This window comes from Perissodus microlepis, chromosome 10 (assembly GCF_051167445.1).
Source record: "Perissodus microlepis isolate ML-2025 ecotype Zambia chromosome 10, ASM5116744v1, whole genome shotgun sequence".
NCBI classification, from domain to species: Eukaryota; Metazoa; Chordata; class Actinopteri; order Cichliformes; family Cichlidae; genus Perissodus; species Perissodus microlepis.
Window position 1 is genome coordinate 7,032,237 of NC_140470.1, and position 13,525 is coordinate 7,045,761.

The window sequence follows — 13,525 nt, forward strand, 5'->3', positions numbered from 1 at the left end:
TAAATGTGTTAGCTGACATAGAGGACAGCTACATGCAGTCTGAAAAACCTTTGTTGTCAAGTTTGCAGGTATATCAGCACGAGACATTCTTACATAGAAGAGTCTGTTAAAGTCTCTAACTCAGTGAAGCATTGTTGGTCCAGTCTGTTTGGATAAATATAATAAGTTGATGTATGTGCATTTATTGACACATTTTCTTAAGTGCTTATCCAGTTCAGGATCACAATGGAGCTGCAGCTGGATATGTTCACTAAATAAACCTTACAAAAGTTAACAATAAACCTGCATCCCTGTATGTTGTTGTCCACAGGATGAGAAAATCAAACTGGAACACTGTGGAACATGTTAATAAATGTTTGTGTTTATCCCTGTGTCTTTCACAGGAGGCGCTGGAAGGTTTCCCTAATAGTTCCTGGTGAATCAAAGCAGAACCATAAAGGTTGCTGGACTGCATCATGGCCTTACCCCTGAGCAGTCATCCTGTTAAAGGAGGAACCAGTTAGAAGCTGTTTTCAAAGTAGCTGAGCAGATTTCATCTCAAGTAAGCGATTAACTGTTTGTTCGTTTGTTCTGCCTCTTAAAGAGCATTTAAGGACGTCTTTTGAGTGTCCAGTTGAATTAATTCTACTGGCTCTCATGGTCATTTGTGATTATGGACATATTTTTCATGTACATCAACCATTTAGTAAATTCTATCTATTTAGTAATATCTGTCAGCTATAAAATGTAATATAAATATAAAAATATCTAAATATCTCCTGCCCTTTATATTTTAATGATGTAAGACCAGACGTCTGTTATCGTGTTACATTAGCATTCCTCACATGTCAACGAGATGCTGTACAGTACAATCCTACTGACACAGCAGAGGGATAACGACAGCTATTCAACATCGTTACACGACACATTCGAGCTGCATGATGCAGACAAAGTGACTAAATCATCTTTTTTGTGGTTGTCTTCAAACCAGCAGACAAAGCCGATGGCAGAAGATGTCAGAGAAGAACTTCAGGTCGTGTACTGAAAAGGTATTTTTTTCTTGTTATCAAAAGACATTTGGAGTGACGGCTTCTACAACTGGTTGTGCTAAAGTAAAGCTTACAGTTTAAGAAGCCACAGTGTTGATATTCAGCATAAAGAGAAAAGCTCACTTGTTTGAATTTATTTACAATCATAGTTTTTATAAATTCTGACTGTAAACAGCTTTTACAGCTTTGATATTGTTTGACACTCGAGATCAGGTGATAGGGTTTAATTTAAAGGTTTCTTTGTCCCTATGAGCCATTTACACTGACCAGTGTCAGTTTAACTGTAACACATTCATTATTTAGCTCCAACATTTCTAAGAGAAATAACTGAATGTAAAAAATGGCAGCACTCAGGCCAGGTTTAATTGATAGAGATATATGCATGCATTATGAAATTTATGTATCCCAGATAATTGTTATTCATCTAGTCATGGCAGACCCACCCCTTCCTCCCAAGTTAACTGCAACCCAAAAGAACTAGTGGGGGTATTTACACACTCACAACCAGTGTGGAGTAAAAAGAGCCACCAAAAAGCTGTCAGCCACAGTTGTGCTATAAGACTTAGAAACTCTACTTATGGAGAAACTTTCAGCCTGAACAGCCACAGATGTGCTAGAAGCTAGAAGAGCTAGAAGCTAGAAGCTCTGCTCATGGAGAAACTTGCTAACCCTAAGAAGGGACAGGTACTCCTGCCCAAATAACATGATATAACCCCACATACAGCCCAGCCATAAAATGAACCAAGTCATTTAGTTAAAGACAGCATGGGACCAAATGCATGTAACCAGCCTGCACCAACCTGACATTTCTTCCTCCTGAATTAAATAAATGAATGGATGAAAGTTAAATGACAGTTCCCACACTGGAGCTCCCTGACACTGTGTGCTAACCGTATTTAGCTTGTGTCAACAGTTGTAACAGGCTAAGCTACCTGTGACACTGCATTGAATGATTGTTTCTGTCTTAATGGTTTCAGCTGACTGGTTTCAGCTCAGATGTTCTGCTTTTTCCTTTCAGTAGATCAAAGCAGCTCATGCTCTTTCTGCTTCCATTCTGATGGCAAGAAGAAGAAGAAGAATGCTTCAGCGAAGTGGCATTCATGGTCTCGGTGAACAGTCATGGTCACACACTGCATGTGGTTTTAAAAGCAACATGTCTGTTCACCACAACAATCGAGATGTGTAATATTAGTGCAGCTACGGTTTGTTCTTGAACATCAGTTCTGTTTTCTACTTTGATCACTTAGACCAAAAAAGTGTTGTTTTCAGATTCTTTCTTTTAAATCTATAAAGCACCTGTTCATTTTTTATTACAATTAGTTTCACATAAATGTTAGTTTTTCCTTTATGATCTTTTAATGCTTACACTACACTGTACACATCTACATTAGATACATTTCTGTTACCTGTTTCTGTTGACTCAGAGTTGTGAAATGTTCTTTGATTAGATACACAATATGAAGTTCATAATTTTCTTACAAATAAAACTCTAATGACAAACATGAACAGCTGTGCTTATTTCTGAGACATGAGTTTTTGAATGTGTTCATATTTAGACAGTGTGCATCTGTATGCTGAAACTGTAACAGTGAACCTGAGGTGATGGTCAACAGAAGGCAAATATACATAAATATAAAACAATATTGAAGTAATGTGTTTACCCTCTGCAGCGTGTGGACGCTGTGCACACAATCACCTTATTCACTGTAGTAAACATGCACCGCTAGCTCACGTGACTGATTGTCTCCATAGTTACATCGTATATTATTAGCTATGTAAACAGCTTCCAAAGATACCGCCACAGCTCTCTGCAGCTGTAACACTTAAACACTTTGCAAATCATTTCACATTTTTGATAGTTATAAAGACAGAATATGTTTTTAAGGTCATGCTAGGCAGTTGCTATGGTGGTTGCTGTGGACTTGGGTGGACCACGTCCGATTCCTGTTATTGGCTGTCCGCCGTAGGAAGGCTGCGTTCCATTTACAAGTAGTGACAGTCTGCCACAACTCGAACTCAAACCCCGCTTTGTTCTTTAATTAAAGGCATTTTATAGCCGTTCATGACACGCACACACACACACATACACACACACATAAAACACTTTGCCTCACAATGATAGTGCAACTTTACCTAACCTAACCTTTAAAGTATCTGATATAGGATACAAAAATGAAGCAACCAGAGATTTAATAATGAATACTCTGGGTTCTGTAGTTCACGTTTTACAGTCCTGAATGACTCTTTGCATATAATTTATTGAAGAGGAGTTTAGAATGCATTTTACATTTAGACTGTTGCTGTTTAATTTTTTACATTGTTGCTGTGTTATGTCATGAATAAGGTTCACCTGCTGGGGGTTTGATGGATCAGCTGGACAATACAGTCAAAGACAGACTTCATTCATCACATGCGAGAATCCTAGTTGGATCTTTGTTTTCACTCATATTTTTGAACCAAATATTGAAAACAATTCCGAATATTTCATGAAAATTGAATTATAATACGAATTCCTAGGTGTTTGTTATATCCAGCAAGAGTAATATTGATTACATATGTCTGAATTGCTAACCCTAACCCTAGTTCAACAGACCACAATGCCCTTGACTGTCACTTTTATTACATGCTGTGAACATAAGTAGCTTTGATCACAGTTTATGTTGTAAAAGAGAAGGAATATTGAAAAAGATCAACATTGTGATATTATTTCTCCAAACTGACCAGAAACATGCTTGTCATACTCTCACAGCATAGGATCAGACTCACTGTGCATGACGGCTCAGGCCAATAATGTTTGTTAGATTGTCAGTTGTTTAGTGCTTCTGTACAGTTAGGGTCACCGTCTGTATTTCAGAATAATTAATATGCAGAAAACACTAAAAGTTGGTTGTCTTCCAATATTCTAACATAATTAAAAAACTTTAAGTTTGTAAGTACATATTGTTACAGTCCTAATGCCAGTATGATTCTTCATAACTCCTGCTTTGAAATACTGAACTTTAAAATTTACCTGATGAAAGATCATTTACAGTGGCAGTCTGTCAGGATAATTCTGACTATAAGATCACTGTATTAATCTGAATCCTTCTTAAATGTGCTGTGAATGCTGATGCAACTCACTGTGGAAAAACTGTTAATAAAATGAATCTGTGACACATGCAACACATTCACAGAGGAAGAGGACACAAAGGGAGGACACGCAGAGGCTGTGTTGAAGTCAGAAATCCAAATCTTTAGTCAAAAACAGGCGGCGGTAACAAACAGGAAGACAAGCAGTCCATCAAACAGTCTACAGGGTCAAACATACAGAGAATTCAAACAGCAGTAAAAAATAACTGGACACTGAAAAACTTAAAGCAATGTGTGACACAATAAAAGGAAGCAGAGCAGTATATTCACTGAATTATCATCAATTACAAAAGAGAAAAACGACGATTTCTAAGGATTATTTTCTTAAATGCAGTTAGAGTGTGGCTGGTAAAGATGGAAACATACAGAATGTAAACTGTGTGAGTTTGGTGAACTTTGTTAGTAACAAATGAGGTAAAAAAAACCCAAAACAGACAAAACACAGAAAGAGGCTCTCAGTATTCATTAATAATTAGAAAGAAAAATTCTGGTCGTGGATTTTTACAGTCTTAGTTCCGCTCGCTGTCATCATTATAATCATCATGATCAATGGGTCCTTAGGTGGGCGGGGCTGTCTCTGGTGATGTCACCATGAAGGAACAGCATCTGGCACGTGTTGGTGAAACATCTCAGTACACTGGTGTAGTTTCCTCTCCAGCTGTTTGACATGTGACACTTCAACATTAAGGGGAAGAAGAAGAAACAGTGTTAGGTCAGTGACCACATGGTTTCTAAAGTAACTGACAGGAAGTAACCAGGCCGTTAGAAATGGATGGCATGTGTATAGAGTTACTGTAGTTAGGTAACTCTACTTACCAAAAGCAGAAGCACACAGATGACAGATCAGATGCTGAATGTTGCAGGAACATACTCATGTGTGGTGGTCATTCAGTGCTGCTCCGGCAGGTTACACAGTCCAAGACTGATATCCTGCCCATCTGAGAGTTTGAAAACACACATGCAAAGATTTATTTTGGATTACAGTCAAAGTTGGATGTTCATTTTTGTCCTTTAAAAATGTTTGTGTATTTGAAAGCACTAACATTTAAGGATGACTTGGATTGTCTCCTTTAAAGGGGAGACAAGTGTATCCACTGATCCACGTCACTTTACCTGGATGATGACTCCTCTCTCCCTCACTCAGAAACACTCCTAATACAACCAAGCAAATATATAATATTCAAGATTTACTTACATCATTACAAAAACAGCAAAAACATCTCCCTTTGATTCTATTTCTCCATTCCTGCTGAACATCAGGCAAGAAATATCTCAATAAATCACAGTAAAATGTAAAGCACATATTTTCTCTGCTTTGTCTAACCTCTGCAGAGCCTCTGTCAAGAAAAACATATCTGTAAGCATAAAACAAATACACATTTCATAACACGTCACTGGACAAACCTCGGTCAGTTGATTTCCTCTGTGCAGTGCAGACGAGCATCAGTCAGCAAGTCAAGGTGGTGAGATGGACTGGTGTCCTTTGTGACTCTGCTGGTTCTTCTGAGGAAACACCACCATCTCTCCACACCGTCACCATCTGTGAGCACAAACTGCCGCTCTGCTCTGCCAGCATGTAGGAAATCACATATCACACACACAGGGGTGAAGAAACATTAGAGCTCAACTTTGGATACTTTAGATCTAAACAGATCAAACTAGCTCTTCGTTTCAACAATCAGTGAACAGACAAACAATGATACCATACTGATTCTGTATGAATACAGGTGTCAAATTAATTTATTAAAACTAATACAGATATATGTATATATTTTTTTTTGATAAATTAGTTTGCTAAATTATAAGAATATATTTTTATTTTTTTTCATTTAACAATTGCAACTGAAAGAAATTAAATACTGAACAAAAATATATTGTCACATTCTGAGCATGCTCAGCATGCTGACAGACTTGAAGTTGCTACAGTTTTTAAGAAGTGATAATTATAGGGAAGAAACTTCTCTTTTTCATCCGTTTAATCAAACATTTGATGCCTTAGATGTCTCAGTCTATAGCGTTCTGCAACTACAACTAACCTGAGGCTTGGATTTGGCTACAGGTGCCCCTGTACATCCTTCTCAGCAGCACACATGTGGGTACCATTTAATCACACTTCTTCCTGAGCTTTGCTTCATCACAAGACTAAAGGTGGCATCTCGTGTCACGGTCTTATCATCATCCAACTGGAGAAGAAACATTTACGTGCCTCCTGGTTTTGTTTTCTGATCCTGCAAAAAGACTGAGGACAACAAAGCCCAGAGAACACGAAATACACAACATCCAACACTCAGACTCAACAGCCTCCATAAATGAAGAGCACCAGGTTGGTTCAGTTATAGTAGATATAAGCATACTTCACATTACTGGGTATGAATAATAATGAGGAGGTAAACTTTGAAATGCAGAGCATGAGGTCCCATCATCAGACTGCAAACAAACATCCACCAGGCTTCTTTGTTGGCAAAATTTATGATTCTCCTATCAGAGATCAGTAGAGTGTATTAACCTGTGGTATAAGCAGCAGTCACTGAAATATTACTGTTTCAGATAAGAAATCTAGGACATAAAAACCAGGGTGGGAGGGATCTCTGCAAACTGACTTACCTCTGCAAGTGTGAAGCTCAACAAAAATCTGACTCTCCAGTCACAGACAAACAAAAAACTCCAGCTGGGAGATAGAAAACGCTGTCTGGGTCTTGCTGGATGTTGCTGGTCAGAGTCCACACATGTGCTTCTTGGTCCCACTGACCCATGTGGACAGTGAATGTGGAGAACTGTTCTGGAAAACAGAAAAGGGAATTAAAATAACAAAAAGCCAAACAGGATTTCCACAAAGACTATCTTGGAATCAGCAATCAAAAAATCACTGGTTCATATTTCAATTAAATATGAACAGGTTCCTTAAATGTACGCAGTTCAGATCTGATTTAATTTAATTTCCTTCACACAGCACATTTGTCCAGGCTGACAGGTAAACATAGAATTAATCTCAGGTAACATGACTCATAGTAGAGATTCAGTAAGAAAGATTGCCAGCTCTAATATTATTACCACACAATCCAAGGACACACCAACAGCTCAGATTTCTAGAACTATTTAAACAAATATCTTCTGAATATTCAATTCATGTTCACAGTGGGAGGGTGGGGGGTGTCGTGGAATTTTTTAAAATCAAGTCTGCAACACAGAAAGAGCTGTGATCAAGCTATTTATTACTGCGCACAGGAGAGCCAACACACATCAAACATCACAGTTCAGTCATGTCAGCGCTGCCACATAAGTGGTGCTCCTACTCCTTTATGCATTCCAAGGAAGAGGGAGGAAGTTACAAACTGATCCTACCACACTTCACGTGTCTCGCTATGAAACCTAACGGATCAATGGTTATGCTGTTTTGTGCCCTTGGCCTTATCAGCACCTGTAAAGGGATTTGTTTTCTCAAACTGCTGAAGTAAGTTCATCTAGTTTTAGAAACTTTCACTGAACAGTCTATAACAGTGTCACAACTAAGCATATGCATAAGCAATTAAATACTTTAAATGAGAATAACAGAAAATTTCTATTACAGAGGCTAGAGCCTGTCCAAGTAGTCAAAGGTAGAGCACACCTGGACAGGTCACCAGTCTGTCAGAGGACTAACACAGGGACAGACATCAGAGTAACAAATCTATTAAAATTAATGTAAGCTTGCTGCAGCTCACAGTCCACCTCTCAGGAACCGGCAGTTAATTTTAAGTCTACTTTAAACAGACCTCACAAAAGGCTGATGTGGCTGGATCAGTAGTCTGATTTAAGTACGATACCTTTGGCCAGGGATTAATCTGGTACATCGCTTCACTGCAGTCTTATGTATTTTCCCCACACCTGAATTAAAAAAATACTGATATTTACTAATAACAGCTTCAGCTGATGCAGCCTGACTCAATCCCAAATGTTCAGCACACACACAGAGACAGAGTTACCGTTTAAAGTTTAGTGTTAACCTGAGTCACTGATCATTTACAGCATAATTACATTTGGCCCGCGAAGCCATACCAAATTACTATTAGAGCTGGCCTACTGGTATTATACAGCTAATATATATATTGTTTAGTATTAAGCTTTGGTTGTTCCATATTCAGTTTTTCAGCAAAACGTGTTTGAGTCCATAAGAAAAGATTCATTCTTATATCTGGAGGAATAAATATATTTCAATTAACGTTAGCCCGCGACTTTGTTCCTGTTTTGAATTTTGGCCCACTGCATTTGAGTTTCTAGCCGACTCTCAGGTGTGACAGGTGTGCCAGCAGGAAGGAGTAATAATAACCTGCATCCTGAGGTTTGTCATGCAAGATTAAAGGAGCCAGGCTTTGTTCACACAGCTAGGATTGTATTTTACACTGACCCTGGGTCAGTATAAGTATCATACAGTTTAAACGAAGCACTGAAACTTGCACATATTTATTACAGATGCATTGAAGCTAATCGAGATATTTACTGTCAGTCTGTGGCTGCGATTAAACACTTTACTGGAAACTTTATTAACTGGTAACTTTATCAGTCATGACAGAAGCTAATATTTCTGTCCTAACATCGTTTAAACAGTAACAGCTTTACCACAATATAAGCTAACGTTTACACCATAACTTTAAGCTAGCACCATAAAGACGGTAAAACACGTAATAATATCTACAAATGCATCTTAAAGCTGTTATATTAGCACTCGGTGTATTACTAACATAACCACATTAACATTATTGACACTCACTGACTTTTAATAGTCATTCTATAAATGCTGTCTGTTTAAATGGTCTTACCTGTGAACACTGCATATCCACCGGATTCCAGTCAGAGTGGATTCTGGAGTATTCCCAAGCTCCTGTTAGTGACCCTCCATCTGGATGGATGATAACAACCTTCTGAACAATCTAGAAGGAGATGGCCCATATCTATGGGACTGATTTGTGCTAATAACGCCCATTGTATGGACTGATAACAGCCGAAGCGGGTGAATAAAGTCACCCAGTCGCTAGCTGTGCCATTACCCAGCATACACCACTCCCTCCATAAATGCAATAAACGATACAAAAGTAATAGCCTATAATTAATTTATCTGCTGTATCTGCTGTTTCTCAGGTAGTTGTTTACATTATATAATTTATAGTGTTCTGTATACGTCACTACAATGTGATTTTGGAAATATATAAATATAAGGACAGCAGGCTCTTCCGTGGCAATCTCTTGTCGTCAATAAACAACATTTAGGGAGCTCTATAGTATTCAATGAGAGGACCCTGCACGTCAATTCTCGACGCGAGGGGGGTACCCTGCGCGTCGATAAGTGAAGCAGAGGGAGCCTGACCATGCGTCACACATTTGACGAGTGAGTGAGAACGTGTTGAATGAGCACAATATTAGGCACAGCACCACCATCAGGGGCGATTCTAGGATCAGAGCTTTGGGGGTGCTGAGCACCCAGAGAGCTGCCCAGCCTAGCAAGATAAACCTGTCTCTGTCAGTCCCTGCATCCTTAAATGTTGTCCCGAGTTCTCTCTGACTGTCACTTTGTTCCTCCCTGTCCTCATCATCTGTTGTCTTCGTCTCCGTTATCAGTCATCATAATTTTACCATCTCTGTGCAAGTCTACAAATTTCTTTATTAAGTCATAAGATTCTTAAATTCATCAAGTCTCTCTGTGCCTGGGTCCTCGTCACAAAACATGACATCACTGTTTTGTACATTTTAACTCAATTTAATCCCCACATTTGTGAAAGAAAAGCAAAATACTTTTTTGAAAAGTCTGTAACAAAACCATCAAATCTGATCAAGGTTATTTAAATGCTGCTAAAGAAGAATGTATTGGAATAAAAAAAAAAAAAATACATATCCTAACCTTAATTACTGGGGGGGAATAATGAATGATGCTCATAGTGAGTAAGAAGTAAACTGAGTGCATTTTTTGGACAGAGATTCACTTTTAATGTGTATGTATAATATAATACAGATACATAAAAAAACACTCCCAAAACAGAATAAATTATTACAAATAAATTATTACAAAATATTAATAAAAACTATAAAAATGGAGGCAACTTTGCCTGTGGTAGAATGTATACAATGTATGAAAAAATCTTTACTGCAGATACTAATTTTGTGTATGCAAGTGAAGAGAGAGACTACATCAAAGGACACCATGGTTTCATCTGTATCCAGGGTAAGTTTCTGGACCTTGTCAGTGAAGTCGGTGGAGTTCTTGATGTGGTGTGGGGTGTTCCACACGAGAGGAGCAAGGATGGTAGCAAGGTGTTTTGCAATGTTATAAGTGGCTGAGTTTATGCTACTGACTATGGGTCTGAGTGGGACAGCTTCCTTGTGGATTTTAGGAAGTCCGTAAATGCAGGGTATGGCATCCCCTGGGTAAAGGCGGTGATATGTAAGGCGGTCAATGATTTTGTCCTTTTCAAAGTCTTGAAGGCAAGCTATAACTTTCTTTTTGTAGCTGCTTGTGGGGTCTCGCTTTAAGGCTTCATAGGTATTGTTGTCACTGAGGAGAGTAGTGATCTTTGTATGGTAATCTGTAGTGTTTAGGACCACGGTGCATCTTCCCTTATCAGCTGGTAAAACAGTGATGTTGTGGTCTTTGCTCAGGGAAGCGACGGCCTTCTTTTCTTGTATTGTGAGGTTGGACGGAGGGACTTTGGCACTGGAGAGGGTGGCTGAGACTTTCATCCTGATTTGCTCTGCTTCTGTCTGTGATAATTTATTAATCCGTATGGCGGATTCTGTGGCTGTGATGAGGTCCACTATGGCAACTGTTGTGGAGAAATGGCAAAATTGAGTCCTTTGGCTAATACTCTCTTTTCAGGTTCAGTGAGATTCCAGTCTGAAAAGTTCTTTACCCATTTCTCCTGACTGTCTTCAGAAAGAGGAGTGAAAGAAGCCATCTATGTCCACTGTGAGCGACCATCTTTGAACAGAGGCGGGGGTTTACGACACCAACTCTCTGCCATCTATAATCCAGTTTTGAGATCCCTTCCCAGACGCCTTAACGCCCACTCACATCCTGGGCCATCTGACCTCAGGAATTCGCATGATAAGGTGGGGCCAGGTTTCACAATGAACACACCCGAAACTCTGGCTGATTGGGACCCACACCCAGTTTCACACCTTGGCTCAGGCGATTAGAAGATCATCAGGGGGTCCTTTTGTCCCTCTGTGGGGGGATACTCCCACTAGGTTTATATCTGGGACTCTCCACCATTTGACCTTAGAACTGAAGAAGCTTCTCGGATGAGAGGTGAAACGTCTTCAAGTAAACTTAAAGAAGTCCAGACGCTTTTCTTTGCAAGCTCCTTTGACTACGATGACCTGGATGACTGAGAACCTTCACAGACATAGTTACTTAGTTACTTTTTAAAAACATGTTTTCCATAGATCTTCAATCGCTTCAATCCCAATTCTACTTTTTCTGCATAATCCATAATATAAAATGTAATCAAATGAAAAAGTCTCTTTTTAAAACTTGTTTTATTAGTTTTAATCTTTTAACTTTATGCATCAAGCAAAAATTGAATTATATGCAACATTCTCTGACTGGAGGAAATTTGTTTAACATTTAAACCTAACTCCAGCATATAAAATAAAATTGTTTTTTGTGTTTACACTCACTCTTTCAAAAAGCAGAAAATAAATAAAATCAAAGAATCAGCAGTCATGTTGCTCTATTTTCACCTGTTTAGCAGGAGTGAGGCAGGCGGAGGTTTGCCCTGGTGCAGGTGTGTCGCAGCTGTCATGTCAGTGGAAGAATCCGGGAGTTTCTCTGTGAATTTCACATTCCCGTGGCAGCGTAGCCTACTCGGTGCTGTGCGGAAGGTTAGGGGTTTTTTTCGCTGTAAAAAGACGTTTTCTTTGAACAGCGGACGCTAATGTTTTTGTCACGTTTTACGGAATCAAACTCAAAGTAAGGTCAGTACTTCCATGCTTTAAATGCTGAATGGTCATCCTCTCTCCCACACTCGATATATTATCCATTGTTGATCTGCACACAGCTGTTGCCATGAACGTCGCACTCGCTTACGTCATTGTCATGAGACACTCTCGCAAAATCACGGTTTTAGTAGCGCAGTAACAGTAATCTAATTACCTTTTTTGCAATAGTAATCCCTTACTTTACTTGTGACTCGAAAAAAATAATCGAATTACTGTAACGCGTTACTGCCCATCTCTGGTCATGACAGAAGCTAATATTTCTGTCATAACAGCCTTGCTTCTGTCAGTCTGCCCCAGGGCAGCTGTGGCTACAACTGTAGCTGCCTCCTCCAGTGTGTGAATGTGAGAGTGAATGAATAATGGAATTGTAAAGCGCTTTGGGTGCCTTGAAAAGCGCTATATAAATCCAATCCATTATAACATCGTTTAAACCAGTGGTTCTCAAACTTTTCACAGTGAGTGCCACCTCATGAAATATCTGGGTTTTGAATTACCTGTCATAAAACGCTGAGTGCAGGCAGGAGAGGGACCCAAACGCAAACTCACCAGAACGGGGACTTAACTCAAAATCTAGCTTTATTAGCAGAATGGGGGAAAAGGCAAATACAAATACAAATACAAACACAAACAGTATGAAGCTAAACTAGGAAAGCTAAACTCACGGGGAAGACATGGGGAAGCTCATACAGCTAAGAGGGAGGACGAGACTCTTGTGCCCACATACTGTTGCATTTGTTCTGTAGATGCATTTACCAGAAACGCTATAGAGGGCAGGAATGAGTATGTTGTTGTTGTGGTATTTGGGAAGAAGAAAAAATAATAAAAAAGGAGTTATCTCCAGTGATCCTCTGTTCCTACCTGCGTGTGTGTGTGTAATGCCTGCTGAGCCAACACCACACAACAGCGACACAGAACTAAGGGAGACATGGACATAAATACACAGAAGGATAACGAGGGACGTGGGAGCACACAGGGAACACAGCTGATACTAATAATTATAACAAGACAGGGCAGGATCAACACAATGTGATGTACACTGACGGGAGACTATCAAAGTTAAACAGGAAGTACACAGAGACGCAGACAGGAGGGAGAGAGAAAACACAGGAGAAATGAGACATGGAAACTCACAGATATATGGAGAGGGACACGGGGTAAATACACGAGGAGAAATCAAATAAACTAACTGAATAACCTAGGAACCAGCTCAGTGACCCCTGGGCGGGTCTCCACGACATGGCTATCTTCGGTAATTGTTCCGGATGTTGGCAAAGAACGTGACCGGCGAAACGAAATCGTAGCTCTAATACCACATCGGCTAGCGGTCATGAGGTGGTGCGCTGAAGGACCTTCCTGTTGATGTCGAGCGAGTCCGAAATCCCATTATCTGTACGGACGCA

General features: G+C 39.5%; 1 long non-coding RNA gene across 1 annotated transcript; it reads right to left on the reverse strand.

The window, feature by feature from the left end:
• Positions 1–4,207: 4,207 nt before the first annotated feature.
• On the reverse strand, positions 4,208–9,265 carry LOC146378700 (uncharacterized). Its single transcript, XR_014801467.1, has 6 exons — positions 8,954–9,265; positions 6,194–6,936; positions 5,562–5,723; positions 5,201–5,309; positions 4,974–5,095; positions 4,208–4,832 (listed from the first exon to the last, which is right to left on the reverse strand). It is a non-coding gene; the product is annotated as an uncharacterized LOC146378700 (long non-coding RNA).
• Positions 9,266–13,525: the final 4,260 nt, after the last annotated feature.